At 48.9% G+C, this 21,560-nt stretch overlaps 2 pseudogenes across 2 annotated transcripts; one reads left to right on the top strand and one right to left on the bottom strand.

Moving 5' to 3' along the window:
• Nucleotides 1–4,830: 4,830 nt before the first annotated feature.
• LOC144373543 (helicase MOV-10-like) lies at nucleotides 4,831–16,210 on the top strand (annotated as a pseudogene). The gene is made up of 17 exons (XR_013433178.1): nucleotides 4,831–4,891; nucleotides 5,412–5,580; nucleotides 5,861–6,097; nucleotides 6,297–6,547; nucleotides 8,031–8,165; nucleotides 8,841–9,009; nucleotides 9,755–9,908; nucleotides 10,176–10,352; nucleotides 10,475–10,622; nucleotides 11,179–11,900; nucleotides 11,992–13,555; nucleotides 13,782–13,950; nucleotides 14,162–14,227; nucleotides 15,103–15,176; nucleotides 15,311–15,399; nucleotides 15,667–15,788; nucleotides 15,874–16,210. The product of XR_013433178.1 is annotated as a helicase MOV-10-like (transcript).
• A 381-nt stretch (nucleotides 16,211–16,591) lies between these two features.
• LOC144373542 (rho-related GTP-binding protein RhoC-like) lies at nucleotides 16,592–21,132 on the bottom strand (annotated as a pseudogene). Its single transcript, XR_013433177.1, has 5 exons — nucleotides 21,100–21,132; nucleotides 20,664–20,954; nucleotides 18,407–18,527; nucleotides 18,011–18,141; nucleotides 16,592–17,177 (listed from the first exon to the last, which is right to left on the bottom strand). The product of XR_013433177.1 is annotated as a rho-related GTP-binding protein RhoC-like (transcript).
• Nucleotides 21,133–21,560: the final 428 nt, after the last annotated feature.

Raw genomic sequence — 21,560 nt, 5'->3', positions numbered from 1 at the left:
AAGCCATTTTAAATCCTCAAGTGCTGGGAGTAAGCTTACTGAACACGTGCAAATCTCCCCTAGATCACAATCCAGTCATTTCTCATTGCTGTACAAGTTTCTCAATGGGCTGTTAAAATCCCAAGCAATAGTGTAGAGAAGGTGTTATAAATAATACTTGCCCATTAATCTCCCAAAAGGTTTGTAACACACACTCTCTTTGAATTCATGACAGACTGAACTCTACAATCTTTCATCAGGGATTTGATGCACAAGTCAAACAGTGGACAATTGTATACAAAGCACCACTGTTAAAATAGCTTTTATCACGAGGCATGGTGGTGCATACCTATAATTCCAGCAGTTTAGAAGGCTGAGGCAGGAGAATTGAGAGTTCCAAGCCAGCCTCAGCAACAGTGAGGAACTAAGCAAATAAGTGAGACCATGTCTCTAAAGAAAACACAAAATAGACCTTGGGATGTGGCTCAGTGTTTGAGTGTCCCTGAGTTTATTTCCCAATAGCCTTCCCCCCAAAAGAGAGAGAACAGCTTTTGTCAATAATTTAATAATAACCAAGACTCAAGAAACTACAGGAAAAAGAAAGCCCTTGTACACTGTGGGTGAGAATGTAAGTTTAAAAATGTCATTTTTGAAAATAGTGTAAACTCTGAACCATTTAAAACACAACTAACGTATAATATGGTTAAATTGATTCTGGGTGTAATTTCAAGGTATTAGAATCAGGAAGATAAAGAAACAACTGCATGCCAAATTTTATGTAGCAGAATTGTCAGTAGTAAAAAAAAAGAAGAAGAAATAAAGTTTCTTCAAATGAAGGGTGTACCAGGAGATTACTTGTAACTGCAGGGCATCTAACTACTCCCCTGTTAACCCTTATACCATATTTCAGAACATTTTCTCTTGGCAACAGAGGACACTGAGACTCAAATTAGCTAGACACTCCAAAGTATATAGACATGAGAGCTGTGGATAGCTCAGAAACCTCTGAGCCAAGAGAAAGTATAAAAGTGACACGAGGACACATCATCCTGTCAAGTCTACAATGGGGAAATCCCACTCAAAGACTTTCCAATAAGGTATCTGTATCTATGAAAGACAAAGAGGGGGCAGAAATGAGCATTGTTTTACAAATGAGCCAAGCGATCTTCTCTTTTTTTTCCTCTCATATAAAATACAACAGAGAAAAATCCCATAAACAGTGCCATCTAGTGTTGGAGAAAATAGTTACACAATACTGTGTCTGAAATATAATAGGAGAAACTGTTTATTATACTGTGGAGTAATAAAGTTAGCATTAGGAATGTGAACAAGAAAATGAAAATATAGGATATATTCTGAGATACGAATATAAAGCTAAAGATCAGTTCCAGCATTCTGAATTTGATGTTCTGCTTCTCAGAAATTTCAGGAAGAAAAAACAACTCAATCACCTATATACCAGCAAAGCCTTATGCAAAGAAACAAAAATCACACCTGGATTTGGGATTCTCTCCTGATAATCACAGCAATCATTAGCATACAGTCTGGGGAAATGCCAGGTTGCCAGAACAAAGCTATGCACATGGGTTGGGGCCATGATTGAAGATACCATGAATGGAGAAAACAGAATTTCCAAAATTTCAGCTGCTGGTATATTTCCCACTTGATTTCCCAGAGGAAACTCAGAAATGAACTGCTCCATAGGAGGATTTATTTTGTCAGACACTGGAGACTAACTGTAATGGGTCCACAATTTTTTTTTTCATATGTAAGACCATTTTATTTAAATCATCCATAGACATATTCCAAATGTTTCATTAAACTCCTTTGTCCTCCCTCCCCTTCCCCCCACCTCATGATCCTGGGGAATGAATCCTGGGCCTTATGCTTACAAGGCAAGCACTGTACAAGCTTAGCAATACCTCCAGGCCCATTTGAGGCAAGAAAACAAGGGAATGAAATCAGGGGCACTCCACTGTGACTGACTTTTGTTTTCATTTTTAATGTGAATAGTAGAAAATTTAAAATTATACTTATTGAGTCACTTTTTTTGAGGGGAGGAATATGGGAACATTGCTGATTCAGGGAATTGCTAATGAGTTTAAATCTCAAGCTGTTTTTTATAAGACCAGAAAACAGAAAAGTTAAATAATTTTAATGTAACTGTGATATAATTTCCATAAATAAAAAATATATACATATTTATTCACAAATTACTTTAACCATATATACAGTGATAAGTGTCAATGCACTTCTCTCTGGGCTGAACTCTAGCAGCAGCTGGTCAATCTCCTTGAATGCTGAGAGCCATTAGCCAAGTAGGTATGATGCATGGCAATTTCCTTGTCAGCGTACCCCATGTTGCTTAGAAGGACTCTCCATTGTGGAAATGGGCTTGCCTTGGTCATTTGCAGTGACATTGCATGTAAGGTGACCTTGCTCAAGGACCAGGGCAGATCTGGGTTTAGGGAGGATTGGGGTTTAGGACGGTTCCAGGTTTAAGGTTATTCCTGCTGGGAATAGGGCGTATCCTGCTGCCTGAGTTCCCGTTGAGTTCTCACAGGATTCACAGAGTATTTTTGGGAGACAGAGCCCAGTGGAGGTGGAATTTGGCCAGAACATGGATTTCCCCAGAATGTGTCTGTAGAGTGCCGGTGAGAGTTTCCAGAATAAAGAGTTGCTGTTTGAATCTACAAGGTGTGAGTGGCTCGTGATTTTGTGCCCAGCCAGACTGCGGCACTTGAAGCCTCTATCCTGATGCCCTCGTTTTCTTTTTTAAAAATATTTTGTTTTGGGCTGGGGATGTGGCTCAAGCGGTAGCGCGCTCGCCTGGCATGTGTGCGGCCCGGGTTCGGTCCTCAGCACCACATACCAACAAAGATGTTGTGTCCGCCGAGAACTAAAAAATAAAATAAAATAAAATTGTTTTTTTAGTTTTTGATAGAACTTTATTTTTATTTATTTATACATGGTGTTGAGAAACAAACACAGTGCTTCACACATGCTGGGCAATTGCTCTTCAAATGAACCATCTCTCAACATCTCATTGTTTTCTTAAGTGAATGAAATTTGACACAATCAACCAGTCCTTGTACTTTTTTTTAAACACATGTGATTTTATTTATTGTCCATTTATTTCATCTGGAATCTAAACTTGGTTTACCTGTTGATTTGTGTGATAAATTTCACAAGGCCTTAGTTGTCACTCCTGCTTTGTATGTAGTTCATTGATGGAAACCATTCTTATTTGCACTAGTACATAGATCTCGGATCTGAGACTAGAGATAATAGATACAAGATTTTGCTGAAACAACTAAAAAATACATATTCATCTTTCTCTCTTTCTGACATATAGGACACATATCAGCATGTGGAAAAATAGGTCTTTGAGATGGTAAGCAACAACAATTTTTTATTCACCATCTGTACTCCTCTGGGGCTTCATCGGGTAGTTGGGGGAGGGGGAAAAAGGGTAAAATATTTGGCTGCTCTCCTAGTTTTTTCCTCTACTTTGCATAATCAATTTCTACAACATAACGTTTTCCCCTGCTTAATCTTCCCCATCATTGTAGCTTTGATTCTCACTGACATTGCATTTCCTGTTGCTAAAGCCTGTTATTCCTTATTCCTGGCTTTCCTATACTGTTGGCCTGGAAGAAGGTGCACGGTTTGCCCAGCTGGAGAATGACTTGGGTTCTGGACATTTCCTCACATTAGGTTAGATTGTGTGGCCTCCTATGGAGAACTACTTGAGAACAACACAAGCTGTGATATATTTGAAACTTCTTTATGGTGTATTTAATTTTTTATATAATTATCTTTATCCCATCCTACTGTGGGTTTCTGTTATTTCTTTCTGGAGGATAAACACGCAAAAGGCTTGCTATATTTGTTTTGGTGGTAGCTCCACCCCTTTATTTGTCTAAACAGTTTCTCTTCCTGGTACTCATGCTGTTGCTGTTAACCATTTATTGCCTAACATAACAGTACCTTGCTCTCAGGGACCTAAGTTTATTTTGATGACTGGGGCAACCTTTACTTAAATACTACTAACACTTAAAGAGCAATACAGACTGGAGTGTAATTAAGTGCCCAAATATGTGGCTCAAGGGTAAGAATCACCAGCCTTTCAACATAATGAAGCCTGTGTGGTGAAGAAAATGACTGTTCGTCCTGGCAGAACCCCTTGTCCCTCTCTCCCACATATAGGCACCTTTATCTCAGAGACTCCTAGTTCTTTCACCCCAAACTTCTTTGACTCATGCCTTCCTCCCTGCATCTGAGCCCAGCAGAGAATATGGGGGAATAGGGCTTGATGCCCGCTTGGCTGGCATGCTGGTTTATGTCTCTGCCAGTCTCTGGGAAGTGCTGGATGAGCTGCCCTAGTCCAGCTGCAGCTGACCCAAAGCACTTCTGCTTTTCAATAAGTCTTGAGGCTGTGGAGGGTGGGAGTAGCCTCCAGTGCTAGGGAGTATCCCCAGCAGAGGTTCAGAGGTCCTCCTGGGCTGTTTGGGGGCCCTTGGCGATGGCCACATTCAGATACTGGCTGGAAGCCAGGGGAGGGAGCTTGGGGTAAGGGGAGGGCCCTGAGGGAGGGTTCAGACTCCTTAGTAAAGAGTTAATGTGAAGAGGGGGAGGGGATAAGAGGAAGAGAACGAAGGGAAGGCTCAGGTAGGGAAAGAAAAGCGGAGAGAAGCCTGGTAGGGGAAAGGGAGCTTGCAGGAGCAGGGGTTCAGAGGTAGGGAGCTTCCCACTTCTGCACCCTTGTCGCAGGGCCGCCAACATCCAGCCGCGGCGGGGACTTTCAGTTTCATTTCCACGGACCCTCCTGCCTGGGCAGCAGCCGCCACTATGATGCCCAATATGTTCAGCTGCCGGCAGCTCCGGGGAGACGGGCCAGTGCTTCCTAGTCGTAGGAGGACTGGACATGGAGACAGATCGCAAGCAGCTGCGAACCATTTATAACCCCGACTTCAAGATCAGGTAAGGGCCTACGCACCCCAGGCCCGAATCGTGGGCCCTGCCTACCTCTGCTGCCTCCTGCCACTCCCCTCGCACTTCTCACTTTAGTGCAACCAAACTTTATGTGATACTAATCATCACTCACTATTACTGAGGTCTTCTATGTGCCAGGTGCTGGGCTAAGTGGCTTGCCGCAATGCTACTATCTTGGGTGAGGATCACAGCAACCTTTAAAAGAGGCAAGCCTTGCCATTCCCATTTCATAAAGGAGGGAAGCAAGGCTCCCAGAGGTGCAGTAACGGCCCAGGTAGCAAGGTCACACTCCCTCACCTTGACTCACAGTGCCCTCCCTCTTTTGCCTGGGTAGTGCCCATTCATCTTTGGGAGACCTGTCTCCTCCCCTAGGCTGCCCTGGGAGCCTCAGAAGCTGCACTGTGGTCACACACTGGAATCTCTGGGTTCAGTCTGAGTGCTTCTCAAGGCAAATCTGGCCTACATCACCAAGACTCGGGTCAGGTTCTTCAAACTGGACCGCTGGACTGACTCGCGGCTCCCAGAAAAGAGGAGATATCAGCAAGCACCACAAGGAGATATCAGCAAGCACCACAAGTCACTGCTAGCCAAGAACTTTTATGACAGGTGTGTGTCCGTGTGTGTCCGTGTGTGTGTGTGTGTGTGTGTGTTTGTTGGTGCACACACACTTGCTTGTGAGGGGTGCTCAGGGCATAGGGGAAGGGGCTGTCTAACCAAGAAAAGAGTAATTTGCTCAGGTTGTGGGGAGGCCTCTTCCTTAAGGAATGGGGGAAGCAGGTGGGAGGCTTGGCTGCAGGTGGGAGCATGGCTGGCACTCTCCCCAGGGCATTCCCCATCCCAGGCCCCTCCTGCCCTGGCCCCCACCCTTGACTCCCACTCTCCCCAGGGCTGAGTATCTTCACGGGAAGCATGGGGTGAATGTGGAAGTCCAGGGGCCCCAAGAAGCACAAGATGAGCAGCTCCTTATCTGCCTGGATTTGAACCACAAGGAGGTGCTGACCCTGAGGCTCCGGAACAGAGGAAACAAAACCTGCTACCCTCAGTCACCTCTTCCCTCTCTGCTAGACACCCCAGTTTGCCTTCTACTATGGTGACCAGAAGCTGCCCTGCCTGCTGGGCCCTGGTGAGTAGCTTTCCAAAGGAAAGAACTCTGGTGGGCAGGGCTTGTCCTAGCAGGGCTGCAGCTTTGGAGCACACACTGTGGCTGTCCAGAGGTCTCCTCTCAGGATGGGTCTGGATGGGGGAGTGTCGGGGTCAGTATGTTGGTGGGAGGGTCTCTGCCTTTCCTCCCCCCTCCCATTCACTCAGCCTTCTTTCTGCAGGTGAATGCTATGAGTTGCATGTGCAATGTAAGACCAGCTTTGTGGGCTACTTTCCAGCCACGGTGCTCTGGGAGCTGCTGGGAGTCGGGATCAGAAGAAGCTGGCACTTTCTACATTTCCCGTTTCTTGGCTGCCATTGCCCACAGCCCTCTGGCTGCACAATTGAAGCCCATGACTCCCTTCAAGCGCACCTGGATCACTGGAAACCCTGTGTTGACCAACCGGATAGAGGAAGGAGAAAGACCTGACTTGTAAGCCCTCCATCCAGACCTGATGGGTCTTGGCATGTCTTTATCACAACAGTGTGGGCCCTTAGGAAAAGCCCAGAGCTGGGAACCAGGGGCCACTTTATTCCCTCCTCTGGGCTCAGAAAAATTTTTCTGCCTAGGAAGCAAATTGCAGGACAGTAGCAGGAACAAGGACAGTATAAAAACATTTTTTAAGAAGTGTTTTCACTGTGTAATGAATTATCAGGCAGCCCATTATAGACAGACACCTCTCTCTCTCTCTCTCTCTCTCTCTCTCTCTCTCTCTCTCATAGCATTGGGGATCAAAATCATGCATGCTAAGCCCATGTTCTACCCAGCCCCCTCTCTTCTCTTTTTAAATTAAAAAAATTGGTAGTACAGGAATTGAAATCAGGAACACTTTACTACTGAGTTATAGGCCCAGTCCTTTTTATTTTGAGACAGAGTCTTGCTACGTTGAGACTGGCCTTGAACTTTTGATCCTTCTGTCTCAGCCTCCTGAGGTGCTGGGATTATTGCCATGCACCACCGCACCCAGATCTCTCTCTTTTTTAAAACAACTTTACTGAAATAATTCACATATCATACAGGTCAGTGATTTTTTTTAGTATGTTCACAGATATGTGCAACCATTATTATAGTCAGTTTTAGAACATTTTATTATGCCAAAGAAGAGCGACCCAATACCCTTCAGCTTCCACCCTTTTATCACTCACCCACCTGCTCAGTGCTTAGCAGACACTCACTTTATCTCTGTCTCCATAAATTTCCCTATGCTGGACGTCATGTGAATGGACTCATGTGTAAACATCTTTTCGACATAGTTAGCTAGTTACAAAATACTGTAGGACTTTCACAGTTAGATAATTGTTCACTTTTATTTAATAATGTATAGGTGCCAGGTGCAGTGGCACATTCCTATAATCCCAGTGACTTAGGAGGCTGAGGCAGAAGAATTACAAGTTTGAAGCCAGCCTCAGCAACTTTGTGAGGCCCTACGCAACTTACTGAGACCCTGTTTGAAAACCAAAATTAAAAAGGGCTGGCTGTGGATGTGGCTGAGTGGTAAAGTGCCCCTGGGTTCAATTTCTAGTACCTCAAAACAAAAACTATATATATATATATATATATATATATATATATATATATTAACCTGGAAGCCTGAATACCCCCCAAAATTAACATTGGCTGTCTCAGGATGGTAAAAATGTTATACTTTTTTGCCAGATTCTTTTTTAATAATGAAAATGTATTATAAATAATATTTTTTAAATATTCCAAGTATTGGGCTTTCCAAAATTGGTCCAGCCATGGACCGAGCAGCCACATGAGCTAGTGAGCTCCATGTCCTTGGGCAGAGGCTGCCAATCACCCTTTGGCAATGGCATCACAGGGGTCCTTGTGCATCCTCCACGGAGGGGCATTCCCAGAGTCTTGAAGGTGACAAGTTCAATGTTTATGAAAGCTTTTCCCCCGACTTCTGCAGTGCTAAAGGCTATGACTTGAAGCTAAGTATGGAACTGGGGACCTAGTACCCACCCCCATGCCTCAGGCAGCTGCTCCCCATCCGTCTTCAGGGAACAAGTATCTTCACTGCCTCAAAGGAGATTGCTGAGATCAAGTAAGTGCCTCCCCTCGATACCCCACTCCCATCTTCTCTCTCCCTGCTGGCCTCTGCCTGTTGCTTTGGATGTCTGTCCAGCCTCCCAGGCTCTATTCGTTCACCCTTGCTGAGTATGCCCTCTTGCCAGGTGCTGTTCCAAATGAGCCTTGCCCATTCTGGTGGGGAACAGTGAGCACTGATCATTTCTTTTATTTTTTCTTGTACATTCCATATTCTGGTGAGTGCTTTGAAGAACTCAAGTAATGCTAAAGTAAAACCAAAGCAGGACAAGGGGATGAATTGGTGATGTTTTACAGAGAGCAGTCAGTCCTGGCCTCTTTGAGGAGGTGACATTTGAACAGAGGGTGACATTTGAACAGAGAATGACATTTGAATGAGGTTAGGGTGTGAGTCATGGAAGGAAGATCTGGGGAAGAATGTTTCCGCCATAAGATCTACCACGGATACTCAAGTCAGGTCTGAGGTTGGATCAAGGACATCGGAGGAAGCAAGAGTTGGGGCTCCCTTCTTCAAGGCCTCTGACCCAATCCATTTCTCTGTCCTTCTGGTCTTCTCTGTTTCCTGGTGTGTTCCTAGTTGCAAATGGGAGAGGGTAAATGCTCCTGGTCATGGGGGTGCTTGACCTGTCCCTTTCCTGCCCTTCCCACTTCATCCTCCAACCATCACTGCCAGGGCCCAGCTAGAGACAGCCCTGACGTAGAGGAACTATGAGGTGAAACTCTGACTGCTGCTGCACCTGGAGGAGCTGCAGATGGAGCATGACATCTGGCACTATGACCTGGAATCGGTGCCCATGACCTGGGACTCCGTGGACCAGAACCCCAGGCTGCTCACTCTGGAGGTTGGGGCTCAGATCAGGTGCAGGGAGGGCAGGCTCAAGTCAGCCAACCTCTATAGGCCATTCCTAAATACAGGGCAAACTAGAAGAAGGATGAAATGGTTCCTGTCCCAGAGGGGTCAGCAAGGGGTAGGGTGGGCATCCTTTGCCCAAAATGGTGTCAGAGCAGGACATTGGGGTTTTAATCTAGACTTTGCTACTACTGGCTGTGTGATCTTGGGCAAGATCCTTGCTTTCTCTGAGCCATAGGTTCCTTATCTAAAAAGCACAGAGCTGCACTGGATAATTCTTAGGCCCCTTTCTAGCACACAGATTTTGAATGTGTGTACCTTAGACCAGAATTGCCCATGAGAATGAATTTCTCCACACAAATGCAGGTGGGAAGAGAGAACAAGGATGATCAGGGCAAGATGACTACAGGAGATGAGTTTTAACAATATTTTAAAGGCAGAGTAGAACTGAGCTGGTGAGAGGGCAGCTGAGTAGAGTGGGAAGTGTCTGCCAGGCCTTAAACTAGCACCCTGGAGTTCTGAACCTGTGAGCAGCTGGGGAAGGTTGTATTCTTCCTGTCCCCACAACTCCTGTCTGGTGGGAGAGGAAGGGAAATAGGGAAAACGCAGCTCTCTGAGTCTTGGGTTAGAAGGCCAGAGCCTCAGTTCTCGTCCCTCAGAGATCTGGAGAGCCTGGGGGTTGGGTCCTTCAGTGACCATGCTTGGGACAGAAGCTTGCTTACGTTCACACCCTGTAGGTTCCTGGTGTGACCGAGAGCCACCCCTCAGTGCTGCGGAGGGACCACCTGTTTTCCCTCTGTCCTCTGAGATACACCAGGAGGACCCCATAACCTACAAGGGCTTCATGCACAAGGTGGAACTGGACCATGTCAAACTGAGCTTTTCCATGAGGTGGGTGTTGGGGGAACCCTTCTTCAGTCTTCTCCCTCAGGCCAGGGGAGACGAGAGGCTTTCTCCTAAGATGAGTGGATCCCAAGCACAGGGCAGGGGCTTTTCTTCCAGGGAACTCTGAGCTACCTCAACAGCTGCCTGTCCTAGGGAGCTTTTATGGAAGTCTTGGAAAGAGGGAGTGTAGCAGAGGGAGGTGGAGGGAGGTCCTGGCTTTTTACTGTCTGGCCCACCTAACTGGAACTACTCTACCTTTCTCCCTATCCAAACCCTCCTGAACCGATTTGTGGATGGGCTGACCTTCAAGGTGAACTTCACCTTCAACCGCCAGCCCCTGCAGGTCCAGCATCGGGCCCTGGAACTGACAGGGTGCTGGCTGCTGTGGTCCATGCTTTTTCCTGTGGCCTCCTGTGGGGTCCTGCTGCTGCCCTCAGATGTGAAGCTCAAGTGAGACTGAGGGCAGGGGACTCCAGGGCTGGTTGGAGTGTGGGGCTTGGGGATGGAGTCCTAGAGGCCTCTGGGATGCTGGCTGGATAAGTTGAAGTTCGGATTCCCGGCCTCCCTGCCAGGCTGTATGACTGGAGTCTGGAGTCACACCCAGAGCAGCTGCAGGCCATAAAGCACATTGTTATGGACACCACACATCCAGCCCCCTACATCATCTTTGGGCCTCCAGGCACTGGCAAGACTGTCACATTAGTAGAGGCCATTAAGCAGGTGAGGCTTGAGGATAAACCTGGGACCTATATCCTTGACTCCCCCAGATGGAGCGGTTTTCCCCAAATTCTGATTTCCTTCATCTCCCTGAAAGTTCTTGTTTCTCAGCAGCCATCAAAAGTAGGTGGGGAGGGCTAGGGCTGTAGCTCAGTGGCAGAGCACTTGCCTGGCATGGGTGAGGCACTGGGTTCAATCCTTAGCATCACATAAAAATAAACAGATAAAATAAAGGCATTCTGTCCATCTACAACTACAATTTTTTTTAAAAAAAAGTGGGGAGCTAGAGTCAGTGTGGCTGTTGAGCACTGTTGGGTAGGTTGGGCACTGTGTGGCTCTTGGAGTGACTTTTTGCATTTTGGTATTCATAGACTTGTGTGTTTTATTGCAGTTGTTGTCCCACGTCAAAGTGCTAATTGAACTAGCAGGGCTCCAGGATAGAACTTGTCATTTATATCACTGCCTCCCTTGGCTGTGGGAGGCAGATGCTTCACTGCCCCAGTGTGAGTCACCAGAGTTTGGGAAACTGCTTCCCACACTCTACCTGTCCGCATCTCAGGTGGTGAAGCACTTGCCCGAAGCTCACATCCTAGCCTGCGTTCCATCCAACTCGGGTGCTGACCTTCTCTGTCAGCGGCTCTGGGTCCACCTGCCCAGCTCCATCTACTGCCTCCTGGCCCCCAGCAGGGACATCTACATGGTACCTGAGGACATTAAGGTCAGGGAAGTGCAGAGGGTCAAGGGATGGCAGATGTCTGGGAGATTCTAAGGGTAAACCAGAAAAGTAGGGAGACTTGGATCCTCATCCTTGGGTGGGTGAGAACCCTCTCTGGGCCTCAGTTTCCATGTCTATAAAGTGGCCCAGTGACAGAGTGAGGGTGGGCATGGGTAGAGCCAAGCTGATGCCTCATGTTGCTTCACAATCCACAGCCCTACTGTAACAGGGATGCGAAAAAGGGGGAGTATGTGTTTCCTGCCAAGAAGGAACTGCAGGAATATTGCATCTTAATTACCACTCTCATCATGGCCAGCAGGTGGAGAGTGTGTGTGTAAATAAAAGGGTAGTGGGCTGGGAAGATGGGGAAGGGTTTTCAGTGGGTGAGTGAGGGATCAGATTGGGTGAGCATTCAGGTTTGGTAGTTGGGTGCCTGGGGATGACCCTGCCTGGCCTGACACCTCCCAGGTTGGTATAAGCCCAGTTTCCCATTGATCACTTCACACACATCTTCATCGATGATGCTGGCCACTGCATGGAACCTGAGAGTCTGGTGGCCATAGTAGGTGAGCGGCTCAGAGTGGGGTACAGGTGTGCCACCCTGCATGGGGAGATCCCATCACTTACCTTTCTCCTCATACCACCTTTGCCTTCTAGGACTGATGGAAGTTAAGGAAACAGGCAATCCAGGAGGGCAACTGGTGCTGGCTGGAGACCCTTGACAGCTGGGACCTGTGCTGCAGTCCCCACTGACACAGAAGTATGGGCTGGTGTACTCGCTGCTGGAATGGCTGCTCACCTACAATGCCCTGTACAAGAAGGGCCCTGATGGCTATGACCAAGCTCATCACCTCAGTTCATAACCAAGCTGCTATGAAACTACAGATATGCCCACACCCTCATCTCCCTCCACTGCTAGCCCATGCCTTCGTACCCATTGTGCTCCAGCAGGAGGCTGTGGTCTGCATTCCTGGTGCTCTGTGCCTCTGTGATGCAGAAAGGAGTATAGACTGGAAGGTCGGAGGCCTCCTTTAGCTAGTGGTTTTATTCTGGACTACTGAGATTATCTAGATATGGGGATGGTCAGACACCAGGATTTGTCTCATGTCTGTCTCGGATGGCATTTCCAGGCAATCCAAGGAGAAATTAAAAAAAGAATAGTTTTTCATAAACATATTATCAGATTAGAGGGCTAGGCAGGGTTGTTTGTTTTGCAGTGGTGGGGATTGAACCCAGGCTCTCACACATGCTAGGCACATTCTACCACTGAGTTACATAGCCAGCTCTGTTTTGTTTTGTTTTTTTTTAAGAGTCTCTTTGTTCCCCAGGCTGGCCTCAGGCAGTCCTCCTGCCTCAGCCTCCTGAATAGCTAGCTGGACCTACAAGCACACAGAACCACACCCTGTTTATATACTTCTTTTACTGAATAAGTTTAGACATTAAAAATGCTTGGATGAGTACCATATAGGACAGTTGCAGAAAGGAAATGTTATTGTGTCATTACTACTTTTATTTTTGGATTTAACATATTATCTCAAATAAGGGTAATGGGAAGTGATACATTGTTTCTGTACTGAACTTCCTTGGCAAAATTGAAAGCTGAGTCCCTAATTTCTTAGTTTTTCTTTTTCTTTCTTTTTTTTTTTTTTTGAGGGATGGAGTGTGCCAGGGATTGAACTGGGCACATGACCACTGAGCCACATCTCCAGGCCTATTTTGTATTTTTTAGAGACAGGGTCTTACTGAGTTGCTTAAGTGCCTTGCTTTTTGCTAAGGCTGGCTTTGAACTGGTCATCCTCCTTCCTCTGCCTCCAAAGCCACTGCGATTACAGGCATGCACCACCATGCCTGGCAAATCTTAGTTTTTAAAAGTAATTTGAAAAAAATAATAATAATTTCACTGTTCACTGGATCCCTATGGACCCACAAGTTCTGCTTTATGTGGTGTGCAATGCCTGGCAGGAGAGCTTGCAGGTGAATGTGTCCTGCTATGCAGAAAGCAGGAAGCAAGATGCTCATGTGTGGACCTAAAGCCTGTCCCCCAAGGGCAGGACAAAAGTAATCCAGGCCTTGGTCTAGCTCTCCCTCCCTCCTGCCTCTCAGGTCCCATCCCACCATCCTGGACATTCCCAACCAACTCTACTATGATGGAGAGCTACAGGCCTGTGCAGATGTGGTGGATCAAGAGTGCTTCTCCCGCTGACAGGGTCTGCCTCAACAGGTGAGGCTGGAAAGAGCAGGACTCAGGCCCCCACCCCCATATCTTGATTGTTTACTGAAGGTAGGAAAAGGCTCCACTGAACACCAGGGGTCCCTCCAGTTGTCACCTTGGCCTAAGCTTCCTTATTGCCTGCAAGGGTTTTGGAGTGGGAGGGAAGGGAAGCAGGGAAGTCCAGTTGAGGGTTTCTTCTAACCTATGACCAGGGATTTCCCATCATCTTTCATAGTGTGATGGGCAAAGATGAGCATGAGTGCAATAGCCCATCCTTCTTCAACCCTGAAGAGGCTGCCACGGTGACCTCCTACCTGAGCTGCTCCTGGTCCCTTCCTCTAAGAAGGGGAAAGCCTGCCTGAGCCCACAAAGCATTGGAGTCATCTCGCCATTACCGGAAGCAGGTCAGGCCCTCAGTTCCCAGCAAGGATGGGTCCTCCCCCAGGTGATACCTCTGGAACAGCCCTGGCCTCTGCTGGCCCTATATCTCAGAAGAGTGCAGAGGTCAGCTTCCTCCTCCCTCTTTGCTCCCCAGCTCTCTGGCCTCCTTCCTGCCTGGTTCCTCTTGAATTGAGGTGACTGCATAAGAGAAAGATGCCTTTCCCTTCATTACAGGTGGAAAAATCCATTATTGCATCACCAAACTTGACAGGGAGCTTCAGAGACTGGAAGGACTTGAAGGTGACTCACTACTTCACATTCACTCTCACCTTCTTTGTACCCTTCTTTTTCCCAAATCAGAGACCTCAGCTCCTGTGCCACTGCTTCAGTCTGGCCCATGTCCCTGTCCCACCTCCACTGCCTTGGACAGAACTGGGTTTTTCCCCATCCTCTTGCTCCTCAAAGCTCCAGCTTATAGTTCTGGCATGAGATCAGGAAGCCTGCATGTTTAACAACCTCCCACATCACTGTGATTGGGCAGGTTTGAGGTCTTTGCCCTAAGAATGAAGTCCAAATGCCACAGCCTACCCCCATTTGTCATGTGATATTGTCACCTCATCTCCACCCTCAGTAGCTTAACACTTTCTCTGAGATGGTGATTCTTAATACAGAGAAAAATCACCTGGAGAGATTTTAATACTACCAGGGCCCCTCCCAGCCAATTAACACTGATATCTGGGGGCAGAGCCAGGGCACTAGTATTTTTTTACAGCTCCTCAGGTACAAGCCTGAAACCTACTCTTTTGAGATTTGGAGACATCTGCCTTGGAAAATTCTGATCAGGAAGTCTGGGTTAGGGCCCAAGGTTCTATAGTCTTAACAAGTACTTGCTGATTATCTCCAGGAAAGTTTTAGAAACACTCTTTTTATTTACTGTGTTCTTTGAAACACTGTTTGCTTTGTTCTGATGACTTTACAGGCCCGAATCCCAGAGCTAGCTTTACTCTTGAGGCTTGTGCTTCCAGAGCATGCCTCCTGTCCCCTGTGGCAGCACTCACCCACTGATTGACAATTGCCCAGTGTACCCTCCTTGCAGCTCAAGCGCCATGTGGCAGACATCCCTTAAGTTCCCCTTGAACCCACCTATTCTCACGCCCTGCCTCTATCTCTTCTAGGTGGACTCTGTGGAAGAATTCCAAGGCCAAGAATGCAGCGTGGTCTTCATCTCTACTGTGCGAAGCAGACAGAGGTTTGTGCAGCTGGATCTGTTCTTTAACCTGGGTTTCCTTAAGAACCCCAAGGTTGGAGGGCTGGTGGGTGTGGCAGGAATTCTTCCTTCCTCTGGCCTTTCCTTCCCATGACCCCACCACTTCTTCCTTCCAGAGGTTCAACGTGGCTGTGACCTGGGCCAAAGCTTTGCTCATCATAGTGGGCAACCCCATTCTCTTGGGCCATGACCCCGACTGGAAAGCGTGAGCATTCCTGCCCTGTAATCCCTCATGGTTGCCACAAGCCCCAGCTTAGGCAGCTGTATCTTCATTAGTACCTGTTTATGGCTCAATCCTCAGGATCAGTTAATCTTCATAAAACCTCCATCTTATTTGTAAGTGAGCTGACATTTAGAGCTTGAGCAACCAAAGCTCAGATGTGGCAGGACCCAGGCCTCGCCTCCAGCCTGTGCTGGTACTCCTCATCCAGGCCTGCATAGCTCTGTGTGTCAACACCTCTGTACCCCACAGATTCCTGGAGTTCGGTAAAGAAAACAGAGGGTATACAGGGTGTCCCTTTCCTGCCAAACTGGACCTACAGAATGGACAGAACTTACTTCAAGATCTGAGCAAGCTCAGCCCCTCTACCTTAGGTATGACTAGGCCAGGGTGGACCAGGCAGGGGACAGTGGTGGAAGAGAAGGTAAAGAAGACAAACCATACCTCCTTTCTTTCTAGGGCCCCATGGTCATGAATACCTCCCCCAGGAGTGGGAGAGTAAAGGGGGCCTGTCCCTGCAAGTGGAGCCCCAGTGGAGAAATGAGCTCTGAAGACACAGCTGCCTGCCTTCTCACACCAAGCCAAGCCTTAGCCCGCTGCACCCAATCCTGAACCAGAATCCAGCTGGGCTGCCCCTCTAAGGGACAGGAAGGCTGGAGGATGGTGTTTACAACCAAGCCATTCCACCCCTTCCACTGCTGGGGAGAATGACACATCAAGCTGCTTGTTAGCATTGTTATGGGGGAAGGGGAAGGAAGAAAAACTCTGAAAACAAAAAATGTTATTCTATGCAAAATCCTCTAGATCGTGTCTCCTCTTCTTGGGCCCAGCTTCCTGTGTCCCCAAGCTGACCTGCAAGAGGCTGAGACTGTCACACCCTGTCCAGGGCCACATCTCCTCACAGCCTCCATGTCCAGGGGAGGAAACTCAGTGGGAAGCCACCCACCAGTTACTAAATTTAGTCCAGACTAGAGACCATGCCCCTCACCTACCCCCCAGGCTAAGCCAGGCATGACCTCATCTCTGCTCCAAGACTCCACCCTTCCACCATAGTCCTGCCTTTGCCAACAGGGAGCCAGTCTGGCAAGCAACTTGGAAATGAAGAGAGAGATGGGACTCTGGGCTTGTAGCCAAGATAGGAACCAGACAAAGGAAATAGGAAGCTGCCACACACGTGTTGGAACCTGTGGCCTTTATTCATGACCCCCAACAAGTTCAGTCAGAGACAAGGCCCCTGCCCAAAGGAGAAACCCCAATCCACCTACCCTAGAAATGCTCCTCTGAGCCAGAAGTATATAAAGTGCCGGTGTGTGACCATCCTCTGGGGAGGGCCAAAGGGAGCAAGAGCCCTACCCCTGGACCAAGGCAGCAGGGAGAGGCACTGCTCAAGAAGGGCAGGCCACAGGCCCAGCTCCCAGAGGACAGGGAGGGAGAGCAGGCCTGCCACCACTCTGGGGGCTAGGGAAACGAAGCAATCCTGGGCATGAGGAAACTGGAAAAAGGAGCCTTCAGCATGGAGTCCTAAGGGTGGAGCTCAAGGGCAGGTGGGTGATCCCTAAGCCACTGTGAAGGAAAAGGGCATCAGGAGCCGTGGGGATCTCAGAGAATGGGACAGCCCCTCTGGCACTTATTCTTGAGGACCTGGAGGCCAGCTTGAGTGGCCATCTTGAAAACCTCCCGCAATCCCTCATAGATTTTGGCAGAGCACTCAAGGCACTGATATGATTTGCCATATCCTGGCCTTCCTCAGATCCGATGAGTTCCTGAGAAGACAGAAGATAAGGCAGAGGAAGCTGTTGGCTAAGTGCACCTCACACCACATCACCCATAACAAATACCTCCTTCAGCCTTGAGCTTACAAAGCATCCAGGCCCCGGCTGCCCCAGGCATGGATCTAAACCTCATGTTTACATTAAAAGTTATCCCCAGACTAGCCCCTCCTCTCCCACCTAGTTGCAGACTCTATGGTCCACATATGTTTTGCCTGAATGTGCGTCAGCTACCTCCTAAATGACTACCTTCTCCATCATCCCCCCAACCCATCCTCTGCCTGCTGTCCCCAGTTTAAAACCTTGCCTTATATAATTATCCTCTCAAGATAGTCTCTATTCCATACCCTGGCAGCTTCATGTAATAAACTCTTCCTCTGATCAGTGGGCCACTTAGTGAGACCCTGAATAAGCCAGCTCCCTCACCCTCTAAGCCTTTCTTCAGCCATTGATGATGCCCTTCCTCCCCAGGTACACTGATGGCACAGTCTGCATACCCTAAGTGAAACATAAGCTGTCTCCCCATGGACAAGGACTTCCTTATTCATCTTAGTAGCCCCAATTCCAAAGACAGAATAATAAACTGGAATAAATTAAAATGCCAAGTGACCTTGGACAAGTCACTTCATTCTATGATCATCTGATTTGATACTGAGGTTCCTTCTGGTTCTTAGCAGGGCACACACATGGGAGAGGAGGAGGTAGATATCACTATGACTGCTTAACACAGGACAGTTGGCTGAAGAGAGAGCTCCTTTCTGCCTCAGATTGCAACCCCTCAGAGGGCACCTTCCTCCCCAGGGTTCCCCATCAGGCAGCCTCACCACCTGCTTCATCTTGGCCAGCTCTCTCCTGATATGCTCATCTTGCCTCAAGTCCTTCTTATTCCCCACTAGGATGATGAGCGCATTGGGGCAGAAGTGCTTCACCTCCAGGGTCCACTTCTCAGGTATGTTTTCTGTACAGACATGTCCCAACAGTTTCCTCAGTTTAAGCATGTGGGCACTGGTCTTCCTTCCCATAGCAGTCTGAGGCTGATGGTCTCCTTCATACCTCAAAACCCGGTCCCTTGTAGCATATCCTCCCCCAAGCCCTTCCAAACACTGGAGATACCACAACAAAGGAGCCAGCAGAGCCTGTGCAGCCCTTGTGACTCCATCCCCACAGCCTCTGAAGATGGCTGACTCCAAAGCGTCTCCACCCGCTCTCTCCAAAGTCCTCACCCAGGCTGTCGGGGCTGTCAATGGAGAAACACATGAGGATGACATCTGTGTCCAGATAGGAGAGAGGCCGAAGGCATTTATAGTCTTCTTGCCCTGCTGTGTCCCACAAAGCCAGCTCCACCTGACAAACGGGCAATACATAGCTGACCCCAAGGGCCCCAACCTACTACCCAGAGATCCTCTCAAACCACTAGTCCTGCTGTGTGCAAGGCACCATATTAATCACAGTCATAAAAAACTCAATTGAGTTTTTCTTTAAAGTTCTAAGATGTAAACTGGGTGTACTGCTGCATACCTATAAACCAGCATTGTGGGAGGCTGAGGCAGAAAAATCGCCAAGTTCAAGGCCATCCTGGGGAACTTAACAAGATGCTGATTCAATTTGTTTAAAAAAGTAAAAAGGGCTGGGGATGTAGTTCAATGGCAAAGTGCTGCTGGGTTCAACCCCTAGTAACCCCTCTCCCACAAAAATCACTAAAATGTGTTTGATTTTTGTGATCTCAGATGAATTGCTATCATGAATACCACTTTAATTCTCACATTCCTTTGGGGTAAGTCATGCCATCATCACCATTTTGTGGTGGTGGGGAGTTTAAACCCAGAAGCAAAGGGACTTGGCCCTGATTACACAGTGAGTATGTGGTAGAACCAGAGGATATATCCAGGTTTTCTTTGGGGTACTGGGGATTAAATCAGAGCCTCATGCATGCTGGGCAAGTACTCTACCAATAAGCCACACTCCAGCCCTTTTTATTTTAGATAGGGTCTGGATAAGTTGCCCACACTGACCTCAAACTTGTGATCAATCTTCCTGCTTCAGCCTCCTGAGTAGCTGGCATGATGGGCATGTACCACCACACGTGAATACATCCAGGTTTTCTAAAAGTGCAGTTTAGTGCAGATGGCAGGGCACATCTTCCCTGTCAGCACATCCCTTTCCAAACAGGGGTTCATTGAAGTCTACCCAGGTGACTGACACTAGGATTTCTTCCAACTCCCCCACCTACTCCCATTAGTTCAACTTATGCAGCTGTGTAAACACGGGCTGGGGTAACTCCAACCCAGGCAGTGCAGATAGAGAACAATCACTACTGATCTACCAGTCACTTAGGCAAGAGTGCGCCACTGCCATCCCCCAGCAAGGCAACGGGCACCAGATGGTGGGAGGCAGAGGCCAGAACTTCAGGACAAGGACATGAATTAAGTGACCTGGAACCCCCAGCTCAGAAGACTTTCCCTCCAGGCTCTGGTTGGGCCAGAAGAGCAAGCAGCCCAGGCCAAGCCAGGACACAAGGCCCAAGGCCAAGATAGCATGAATAATAGTTCCCTGTGAGAGGAAACCCCAGAGGAACTGCCCCACTGACCCTAAAAGGAGCAACCAAACCCCTGCAGAGACTGAAGTGTAGCTGGAACGGAGCCTGGAACTTGTGGCACCTCCCCTGAGACAAGATATGTGGGACACCTAGCTCATTCTCTTGATTTTCCCGCAGATCCAGTGGGCCTTTTACCTGGATCACTTCCCCTGAAGTTTGGGAAAGACTCACTCTTCAGTTGACACCTCTTCCTCAACTTTAAAGCCAGAACTGAGAGAACTCTGTGCCCCGGGCTCCCCAGCCGACACCCCTAAAATAAATCTTTAGCCTAGCTGGGGAGTGTGGAGGGTAGATTCCTTCACACACTTGCATGAACGAACACACGAACACACACGGGCTGGATCCTTCCCGGTCTCCCCTACCCCATGCCCCAAGCAGTTTCCAAGGACTGTCGAGGGCAGTGTCCAACCTCCCCCAACAGTAGCAGCCCCCAAGGGTCACACCATGCCCTTATTCACGCCATTCCACCTTCCGGGCCTGGGAGAACTCCCAGCCCATGCCCAGCACCCCAGGCCAGGTCCGCGCTGGGCCGTCTAGCCTGGGGCTAGCCAGGGCGTCTGGGCTGGGTTCCCTCGCCTAGGGACATCAAGGCCTCTCCCCTGTTCCGCGGGGGAGGCTAGGGGAAACCCGGAGGGAAGGGAAAGGGCTCCTATCAGGGCTTCAGCAGGAGAGAGCCGCTGCCAGGCCGCTCCTGGGGCCCCTTGCTGCAGTCCGGGGAGGAGCCCAGCAGGCCAGACCCCAGCGCAGCCCGGACACCACGTCCAAGGGGAGGGAACCGGCCAAAACCCCTCGCCGGACCCGCCCGAGCTCCCAGCGAGTGGAGAGGAGGAAAGTGTTCTCCCGGGAACTGGGACGCCCTTCTCCCCCTGCCCGGACCCCTGTACCTTCCGCTCGGTTGCCTCTTGAGTTGCGTGGCCATTGCAGGAGGCTGAGACTGACCCTAGGGGCCGGGCCCCGCCCCCGCCCCCCTTCAGTCCTTGGCTCGGCTGGCCTCTGGCCCAGCCCCAGGCGGCCAAGGGTCGCCTCCGCTGCGGCGCGAGGATTGGGGGGCACCTGCCCCGGGCTGGGTGAGAGGCTGGAAGGAGAGTCGCTCTGAGCTGCCAGGACCGCAGAGGAGTGGGCGGTGACCAGAGCAGGTGGAACCCCGGAGGGGCCTCTGCCCAGCATTCCAGCCCCTAGGGGCAGATAGGCGTAGAGAAAGTTGAGAAAGTTGAGAGGCGCTCGGGGTGGCGTCAGGAAGGGCCGCTGGTGCCCTCCCGCGGCCAAACAGCACCCGCTCCTGCCCCACCTGGGCGCTCTCGGGAGGCAGGACTGGGAAACCCGGGTGCCAGCGCGGGCGATGGAGTGGGCCATGGTGTGTGCAGAAGACCACTCTCTGCCACTAGAATCCTTGCGGACCTTCTGGGACCTGCAGACCCAGACCACCGTTCTGCCTCATATCCCCTTCCTTCCACTGCCTGGAATTTCCCTGAGTCCAATTCCTACCTACTTCTCCAAGGGTACTACTCTTGGAAGTGCTTCTGGATCCTCAACCAGGAATACAGTTCCCACAACTATTGTATTATTGTGCCGTTAGTGACGCTTAGCCCCGTATGATGTGTTACATACCATATTTACCTACATGTAGATCTTTCTTGTAAAAATGACTGAGGAGGTGGACAAAGAAGGAGGAAATCTATCAACATTTTATTGACTTGTATATTCTAGGAACTACATAACTCAACCTTTTAAATACTTGTCACAATCCTTTCGGGGGAAGTATACCCATCTCCTTTTGCCTG

This window comes from Ictidomys tridecemlineatus, unplaced genomic scaffold (genome assembly GCF_052094955.1).
Source record: "Ictidomys tridecemlineatus isolate mIctTri1 unplaced genomic scaffold, mIctTri1.hap1 Scaffold_42, whole genome shotgun sequence".
NCBI lineage: Eukaryota > Metazoa > Chordata > Mammalia > Rodentia > Sciuridae > Ictidomys > Ictidomys tridecemlineatus.
This window is presented reverse-complemented; position numbering and strand designations above follow the sequence as displayed.